Below are 10373 nucleotides of genomic sequence, written 5' to 3' on the forward strand. Positions count from 1 at the left end.
CTTCACCCCCGAATAGCGTTTTCGCTTCGAGGGGGAAAGTGGCAAAAATGGAAGGGGAGCCGTTATCACGGTACCATTCCTCCCGTACTACTATTGAGTATGTAGATGGCGCTGTATCCAAAATGGCACCTATTCCTATTTTCGTAGCGGTTTCGCACGGTGGTTTTCCCTGTTGCTCTAATGTTGTGCTCGATATTCAAGGATTTATTATGCAATCTCCAGCCTCTTCTGCCTCTGGAAAGTTGGGTATTTATTCTTTACAGTGTATAATTTTTAGCTCCTGCTTCACAGTGAAATTAGAGTAATTTTAAGTGTTTGGAGCTTCGCCGATCACCGGAGGCGCCATGGGCGCTGTCGTTCATAACGAATGTTATTTAGTTAGCTGAATGACTTTCCTGGTTGTAATAGCATGAATATTTTGGAAGCTATTCAATTAAGTTTTTGCTAGGAAGTTATCTATATCATGTCGATTGTATTCGCTAGAGTTTCGGCGATTTAGGTAACCGAACCTCGTTCCGCGCTAGGCTTCATAGCCTACGCGCTTCAGTATACTGCATGCATGATATGGAACGACTTTCCTAGTTGTAATAGCATTAAATATGAAGCTATTTAGGCACATTATACTTGTAGCAATATACATATTGCACATATTTCCTCTTCCTCATTGATCGTATACGTTAGAGTTTCGGCGATTTAGGTAACCTAATCTCGCCCGGCACTAGGCTATATAGCCTAGGCGCTTTAGTATATTTTCATACATGTTCCCAGTTTACCCATGGGGATCGCCTTATCAATTCATAAGGAGATAGATATCTCCTAGAATTCCTATATAATTCAATACTCGTCTCCTGTGGTGATTTAAGGGTAATCCCTCTTCCCTCTGAGTGCCGCCTTGGGCGACAATCCTATCTTGGTCCTGCCATAAAGTATACACTCCGGCTTGACTGGGCTAAGGTTTCTGTCTCTTACCCTTGCCGGCGGGTAGCCGGCTCTGGTTTGTCCAACAGAACCTCAGAGTCTTCAGTCTTTTTGCTGGCGGCAGAGCAGCAGGGTGAGTAGTCACTCCCCTGCTGGCTTTCAGCTGCCGGCATAGGAGGCTATGCCTCCCTAGGCCGCACTTGAAGTGGTTGTATGATGCCACCACCTTCTCCCCTGCAGTCTAGAAGACTAGTCCTATGTTGGCAGACCCTAGGCTGAAGAATAGACATTCTTCTGCTGCCTAGGATGACGCCGACACTGAAACAATGTTTCCCTCCTGTTGAGAGGTGGCGGCAATCCTGCCGCCTCCTCCTAACACTGTTTCGGCAGACCCTAGGCTGAAGAATAGATATTCTTCTGCCGCCTATACTGAAACAGAGTTTCTCCCTTGTGTGGGAGGGGCGGCAACCTTGCCGCCTTCTTCCACACTTTATATAGGTCACTCAGTCTTCCCCTATGGACGCATGGCTCCGGGAAAGGTTGTGTCGGCTGTGACGGCTGCCGGTGGGAGACCCCTGTTCTGTCGAGTGTTCTTCAGTCCTCTCTTGGACTGCCATCCACACACCCGGAGCCGGCAGTGACCGGCAACGATTTTGTAGTTGGATGGAAGCCTGAATGATTCATTCTCCCCTTCCATTTGAACTCTCATTCTGGAGGAAGACAGTAAGATTATATATTTACACCCTTAATAATTGTTAACAAACACTTAATAAGGTAGCTCTTCACTCCATGCTTTCTCTCTTTCTGTCTGCTAGTTCCATCAAGTACTAACCCAGTCGGCGAAAGCCGGCTGGACCGGTGCCGTCAGGTACTAGCCCGACCGGCAACATGCCGGCCGGGCCGATGCCGCCAGGTACTGTCTCGCCGGCTGGATCATGCCGCCAGAGCTAATCTAGCCGACAACATGCCGGCTAAACTATACAATATAGGATTATACAGTAGCCAGTATATTTGCAGTATAGATCATACTGCAGACAGAAAACTATAGTATATTTTATACAGTAGTTATTTTTCAACATACCCTGTGTATCCTTGCACAGTCTATTGTCGAGACCAGTCATATATTGGAAGAAAGATTTCTTTCAACACACTGTTAACTAGTCAGTTAACAATTTACCCTACATTATTAAAACCTTGGGAAAGGTTAGTGTTAAGTTACACTTCTTTACCCCTAGGGGTTAGACCCTTCCCACAGGATTCCTGAATAGGAAGACTCTAGGTTTTAATTCTGGGGGAGGTCACAGCAATTGGCTGGACAGGAAACACAAGTATGTGTCTTTCCTAGCTCCTTTCTAGCTTGTCTATCCTAAGCTATAATGGTTAAAATATTAATAGTAATATTTTATATATTTGTTTATCAGGTGAGATAAACTACTGTATACTCATTCAAATTTCCTCTCTTTACAGGAGGACCAACTGAAGTGCCAAGTAGTCTTCTGCAACGTCAAGAGCAAAGACTTCTGTGGACATATAGTGTGCAGAGCTTATGCCCCCTGCACCACTTCTAAGGGACCTTTTCGGTATTGGGACCCCCAGAATTGCAACATATGCAAGGCCTTGGTTACAGAGGCTTTTCATGACCCAAAGTCAGCGGAGTCAAGGGATGCAGCACGAGAGAAGCTGCGCAGATGGGTACGTGGCTTTCAGAAGAACGCCACGGGACCGTACCTTCCGAACGAACGGATGCACATCTTCTGCCCCTCCATCAGATGTCATGAGACAGGCACTGGCCAATCTCACGGTGCTGATGGAGAGTCTTCGCAAACAAGGCGAAGAAAGGGAGGCGAAGTTGGAAAGACAAATTGCTCGACTCTCCGCCTCCGGTGGGTCTCACAAGAGACTCAGGGTTCAAGATCTCCCAACCTGCTCTGAAACTAATCCCTGGAGGTATGCAGAGTACATGCCAATTGCTAACGGCAAGCTCTTTATCTCAGAGAAGTTGGGGGCTGTCCCTATCGAAGATGTTCAGTTCTGGTCAAGTTTTACCGCTTACCCAGACTGCTTCATCCGTCTGAAGCTGGAACCAGCATCGAAGGAAGAGACGGAACCCAAGTAGGTCATAGTATTTGACCATGCTAAGGCACAGGCTCTTTTGTCAAGTAGCCTGAAGCAGATGGGCTACACTAACTCTAAGGTGTCAGCTCTTAGCAAGAAGCATCCTACCTTTCTTGCTCCAGCTTCAATAGCCTTTTCATTTACATTAAAGGCTTTTAAAGCTGTGGTTAAGGCAATAGAGGCAGGCAAACCTTTCCCTACACTCGACGAGTGTAGAACGTTATCATTAGCCCTGCCCATGGAAGATAAGGACTGAAAGGAAGTCCACCTTACCTTTTCAGTTGGGAAGTTGGAGGCAGATATCGCTGGACGTCAGTTCAGCGAAAATCTCCCTAAGCTGTCTGACTTTCTCTTGTGTAGGGAGCAAGAGACGAAAGAAAGACTAGCTGCATCTTTATCCCTGCAGAACTGTTTAGAGATGACGGCAGGCATAAACAAAACCCCATATATGAAATAGTCATGGGCAAGATGCACATGGCTACCTTGGTCAAGGACCTGTATGGCTTTATCAAAGCCAGAAGAGCATGTAGAGAGTTCGTGTTTGCTTCGGCAGCAGTAAAACACGAACCCACGGAGCTGATAGCTTCCAATATCTGGGCTAAGGACTTCTTCCCGAGTGAAGCGGTCAAGGAAGTAGTTGACAAGGCTGCCACGGAGAATAGAAACCTTCTCCAGAAGTGGGGCATGTCAGCTAAGAGGAAGTCTTCTCCAGATGAGGGTCCCCAGCCTAAGAAGAAGACAAAAAGACCTAGGTTACCCTCTCGGCCTGCCAGACAACAACAAAAACATCCCACAGTTGCCATGACCGCAATGCCCCAGATGGTGGCTCAACCCCCAACGACTTACCAGATGGTGCCTCAGCAGCTGGTTACCTAGTCACCAGCATTTAACCCTGCGTTTGAGAGGCAGACCAATACCTTTCGTCCTAAAGGTAGAGGTTCTAAACGGGGCTCCTCTAGATACCCCTCAAGAGGTAAAGGTGGTAAGGGAGGACGCGGTCAGGGAGGTAAATCCTCCGGAAAACAGAAGCAATGAGTGCTTCAAGTAGGAGGGAGGCTCCAACAATTTCAGGATCGTTGGACCTTCGATCCTTGGGCCCACAGCCTAATCAAGAATGGACTTGGATGGAGCTGGAGCGAGGCTCCACCATCATTTCCTCAATTCTTCCAACACTCCACCCCCTTACTGGAAGAATATACCTTAGAACTATTGAGCAAGTGGGTAATAAGGAGGGCAAAGTCCATCAAATTCCAGGGAAGGCTGTTTTGTGTTCTCAAGAAGGACTCAGACAAACTCAGAGTCATTCTGGACTTGTCGCTACTCAAGTTCATAGAAAATAACAAGTTCAGGATGTTAACCCTTCAACACATAAGGACCCTGTTACTAAAAGGGGCGTACACGGTCTCTATAGACCTGGCAGATGCTTACTGGCATATTCCAGTCTCCTCCTACCAAGGAATCAGGCTACGGAAGAAGAAGTACGTCTTCAGAGCCATGCCCTTCGGACTAAACACAGCCCCAAGGATTTTCACGAAACTTGCAGATGCAGTCGTTCAACAACTACGCCTAGAAGGTGTTCAGGTAGTAGCATACCTGGACGACTGGCTGGTGTATGCAGCATCCAGGACGGCTTGTATGCAAGCATCCAAGAAAGTGATCCAGTTCCTGGAACATCTGGGATTTAAGATCAACGTCAAGAGTCAGGAGTTTCAATGGCTCGGAATCCATTGGAACTTAAAGTCACACCGTCTCTCCATTCCCCCAGGGAAGAGGAGAGAGATTGCAGGATCTGTCAAGAGACTACTGATATCCGACAGGATCTCAAGACGCCAACAGGAAAGAGTACTGGGCTCTCTCCAGTTTGCATCAGTGACAGACCCAGTGCTAAGAGCACAACTAAAAGATGTGTCAGGAGTCTGGAGAAGATATGCATCAAATGCTCGAAGAGAAGACCGATACCGACCCTACTACGATCACTTCTCAAGCCATGGTCGAAGGCCAAGAACCTAAAGAGGACTGTGCCCTTGCAACCACCTCCACCATCAGTCACCATCCACACTGATGCCCCGAAGGAAGGATGGGGAGGTCACTCCCATCAACGGAAAGTCTAAGGGACCTGGTCTTCTCTATTCAAGACCTTCCACATCAACTCTCCCCTCGCAGATCAGCCCACATCAGGCTGATCCTGGACAGCGAAGTGATAATGATATGTCTGAATCGTAAAGGCTCGAGATCGCCCCAAATCAACCAAGTGATTTTGACCATCTTCCGCCTGGCGTAAAAGAAGAGATGGCATTTGTCAGCAGTTCACCATCAAGGGTTCTGCAATGTGACGGCGGACGCTCTATCCAGGCTCACGCCGATTGAGTCAGAATGGTCCCTAGGCGCAGACTCATTCTCCTTCATCTTGCATAAAGTCCCATGAACTGCAGATCGACTTCTTCGCGACGAGCAACAACAAGGCTACCTCGTTATGTGGCCCCATACAAGGACCCTCTAGTGGAAGCGACGGACGCCATGTCCCTTGACTGGAACAGATGGAACCGGATTAACCTGTTCCCTCCGACCAATCTCTTAATGAAGGTCCTCAACAAGCTGAGATCCTTTCAGGGAACGGCAGCTCTAGTGGCTCCCAAGTGGCCAAAGAGCAACTGGTTCCCTCTAATATTGGAACTGAAGCTGAGGCTGGTCCCTCTTCCGGACCCAGCACTGTCTCAACAGGTCCAGAAATTGACTGTCTTCGCTTCATCACAGAGAACCCAAATCCTTCATCCTTAGTGGTAAAGAAAAGATTTGGGATCTCAAAAGGCAGTATAGACTTCTTAGAAGAATACAAGTCTAAGTCAACCAGAAGACAATATGAATCATCTTGAAAAAAGTGGGTTGCTTTCGTCAAAGCAAAATGACCAAGAGAAATCTCAATAGACTTCTGTCTGTCTTTCTTTATCCACCTTCATAGACAAGGTCTGGCAGCCAACACGATAACTACGTTAAGTCGACTCTGACTAGACCTCTACTATACGCCTTCCAAGTAGACCTGTTGAATGAAACCTTTAACAAGATCCCTAAGGCATGTGCTAGAATTAGACCTGCAGCCCATCTGAAGCCCATTTCATGGTCCTTGGACAATGTCCTACACTATGCTTCAACAGTGAACAATGAAGATTGCTCTCTGAAGGACTTGACTCAAAAAGTCATTTCCCTGTTTGCTATAGCCTCGGGGGCTAGAGTTAGTGAAATAGTGGCCCTATCCAGAGATGAGGGCCATATTTAGTTCACGGAATCAGGAGAACTGAATCTTTTTCCTGATCCAACCTTTCTCGCTAAGAACGAGCTACCCTGGAGAATCTACCCTCTGAAGGAAGATGTCTCACTGTGTCCAGTGGAGTGTCTAAAGGTCTATCTTCGAAGAACTTCAGACTTCAGGGGTGGACAGCTCTTTAAAGGAGAAACTTCACGATCAAACTTATCCCTAAAACAACTGAGGGCGAAGATCACCTACTTTATTCATAGAGCAGATCCTGACAGTACACCCGCAGGTCATGATCCAAGGAAAATCGCTACATCACTGAACTTTTTTCAATATATGAACTTTGAGCGTCTTCGCTCATACACTGGATGGAAGTCATCCAGAGTGCTCTACAAGCATTATGCAAAGCAAGTGCATGAGCTGAAGCATTACGTGGTGGTGGCAGGTAGTGTACTAAAACCCGTCGTCTAGTGCTGCGATGAACAGTGAATTGATTGGGAGTATAAATTTTTTGGGTGAAGGTGTTGACATCTCCCAGTGCAATACTTGTGAAGTGAGTATCACCATGGTGACACTAAGGACTGTTCAAATTATTTCAGGTGGAGAAATATACAGATAACACTCATGCCATGTGTACTTACACAGTGTTGATAAATATTCAACATTACAGAAATTCATATTAGAAAATTTATAAAATTTTCAAATTTATGTGTGGCACTAATAAAAATTTTCCCTTTCAGGTGAAAACTAAATTTCTGTACTATGATTGATTGGTATGTTTCTCATTACAGATATTAACATTTACATCATACATGTTACTTTATGTTGGTTATTTATTGCCAATAAACGAACATCATATTTGCGTCTTATTTCGCCCTACAATTGATTATAATAAAAATATAAGCCAGAGTTTTCCTATCCCAAGTAGAACTGCATATATTTTATATCTGAACAATATATATAGCTGATACCTTTGTTCCTACACGAGATACGGACATTATCTAGTGATGCTATGTTCCAATACGTTATACGAACAGTGAGACTCTTGTATAACTATCTAATACTATAGCCCAACACAATATACAAGTCGAGAGACTCTTGTATGTAGTTGATGCTATGTTCGTTCATACATTATATGCAAACCTTGAGACTCCTTTCCTACGTCTAGTATGACTCTTCCCTGCAGGGGGAAGGAAGCACTAACATTGTTTATGATTAGCAGTAATGACGTATAGCGGTAACGTCATATGTCTCAATGGTCTGGATGACCATAGGAAAATTTGTCCCAAGGTTGAGGCACTAATCCCCAGATACAGTTCTTTCTAGTAATTCTCTGGTAAGCTTCCATCAGGACGACATGCCTTGAGCCCAAAAAACGGATTTTGAGCGAAGTGAAAAATCTATTTTTGGGTGAGATAGCAATGTCGTCCTGATGGAACCACCCTCCTTTTCTATAGAAAAAGCCTTGGCAGGATCCCTCCCAAAATTACTATATCTGTAGCACCATGCTCAACTCTACAAGGAATAGGCGCCATCTAGATATTCAATAGTAATACGGGAGGAAGGGTACCTTGATAACGGCTCCCCTTCTATTTTTGCCACTTTCCCCCTCGAAGCGAAAGCGCTATTCGGGGTGAAGATTGCTATGTGTCGTATCAAGATATACGTCCCCTGATATTATGCGATATCCTTAAGAGAAATTTTAAGGATATTCGCGCCAGGAGTTAGAATTCTGGAGACCTAACGGTTCTCTGGGAATATCACTATAGCAAAATATCCCTTAAAAGTTACCTATGGGAACTTTCCATCAGGACGACATGGCTATCTCACTCAAAAATAATTTTTTGCTTCGCTCAAAATCCGTTATATATATATATATATATATATATATATATATATATATATATATATATATATATATATATATATATATATATATATATATATATATATATATATATATATATATATATATATACATATATATATATATATATATATATATATATGTATATATATATATATGTATATATATATATATATATATATATATATATATATATATATATATATATATATATATATTTATTCAGGAAGAGAAGGGGTAGGAATGATGACATATACAGCAGAAAAAGCATTAACAGAGCAGAGTTGTAAATAGTACTGTATATTGTTACTTGCAAATTTTATATCAAAACAATGCAATAATAGTATTATGGTTTGCTATGCACCAACAAATGATTTCCCTGAAGAAAGGAAAGATGAATCCTATGGAGAACTGCAAAGTATAATAGATGAGATCCCAGAGAGAGATAGGAAAATTGTGATTGGTTACCTCAATGCTAAAGTTGTCAGGAATAATCAAGGTGTAGAGAATGTGAAGGGCACTGAGGGTCTTCGCAAAGTTGGAAATGAAAATGGAGCACATTTTATAAGTTTTTGTTCAGCAAACAATCTTGTTATTGGAGGTACTCTTTTCCAGCACAAAGACATCCACAAATAGGAAGATAAAGTTTTCTATGGGGAGAACTTGAGTAAATTATTTAACAAACACAGGCAACTCACTCCTTCCCCTTTCAACAGAGATAATCAACCCTGGAGAGTGAGTGAGGGAAATGGGTCATAATACGTTGGCTCTTCTCCCAACAACTTTGAAGTTAAACCTGTGACTTAAATAGCCCCTGGGTAGCCTAAGCTATCCACATGGAAGGGCAAAGGAGAGAAAAAGTTCCCTGCTAGCCCCTCTCTTATTCTATTGAACCTTGGAGGTGAGGGGAGAACAATCCCTTTCCAAATCTATTCATATATTCACACACAAGTTTTTGTATCTGAAAATACAAGGCAATACACTATTAAAAATGAAGGGGTTTATACATTTATCTAATAGAGTACAATCTTTTTATTACTAAAAATCACCAGGTCATAAAACTGCTATATATCCCACAAAACTGATAAATTCCCATCCTGGCCTAGCCTAGCAAAAGTTGGATACTATGAAAATAAATTTGCTATTCATGATTCAATTAGGTCAGGAAATAAGTCTTGTTAATTGTTATAAGCAGTTAACTACTGACAGGTACAAATTAACCAACTGTAACAATAGAATAACCAAGTTTTAAGCTAAACTAGCCTATCTGTAATTAGAGCTAAGCAGTAAGGGTAGACTAATATTCCCATTTAGTTTCATAACCATTACTGTATATAGACACTCCAAAACTAATCTGATAACCGAGGAGGAAAGACGAACTACACTGGTAATTAAATACACAAACATTCATAGGTTTGGCTAGAGTTATGAATAAGGGAAGTTAGAAGGATATACAAGATAAAAATATTATGACAAGGAATTATAAAATAATTAACAAAGTAGAAAGGGCCACCAGAGAATTGCTCTGGAAAGGTGATATGAAACAAGCTTAATACCTCCATAATGTCAAGAAAACCAGAGAGTAAAAGCAAATTATGCGGTATGAATCGAAGAAAAACAAAAACAACAAACTATCGACAGCGAACTAGGACATAAATTTAACTCTTATGACATTAACGCTATCATCAAAAATAGCAGATAACTTATCATAACATGACTACTTTTATTTAACTTGAGAGTAGATACAGATTCCTTACTTCACTTACAGACATATCACATTTGGATGACATAGTGACAAGACCACATGTTGGTTGCATGCAAGTTAATGCACAGGTAGCATTATCTCCAGATGTATTTATGGTTCTCGGTGATGATGTGTCACCAATAGCCAAGCAATTTCACCATTGGATGTGCTATGATGGGTTCAAAAGTACCTGAACTCAGGGGTCCATTTTATACACACTGACTCTGTGCTTTGCACTAGCAAAAGAGCAGGGAAGACAATATTTCTTAGGTAATTATGTTCTATTTGATTCCCAGTTCTATCCATGTACAGGAGAGTCTTTAGAGAAAACACAGCACATCAACTAAAAAAAAATCCTATTTCAAAGGATATAAGGTTTGTATACTCAAGGGAGCAAATCACTATTCTTCATGAATGAGGTGTCTAGAAACCAACTGGCTTAACTACAGTTCATTAATAACCAACTAACACCTATATTT

Source organism: Palaemon carinicauda, chromosome 18, assembly GCF_036898095.1.
Source record: "Palaemon carinicauda isolate YSFRI2023 chromosome 18, ASM3689809v2, whole genome shotgun sequence".
NCBI classification, from domain to species: Eukaryota; Metazoa; Arthropoda; class Malacostraca; order Decapoda; family Palaemonidae; genus Palaemon; species Palaemon carinicauda.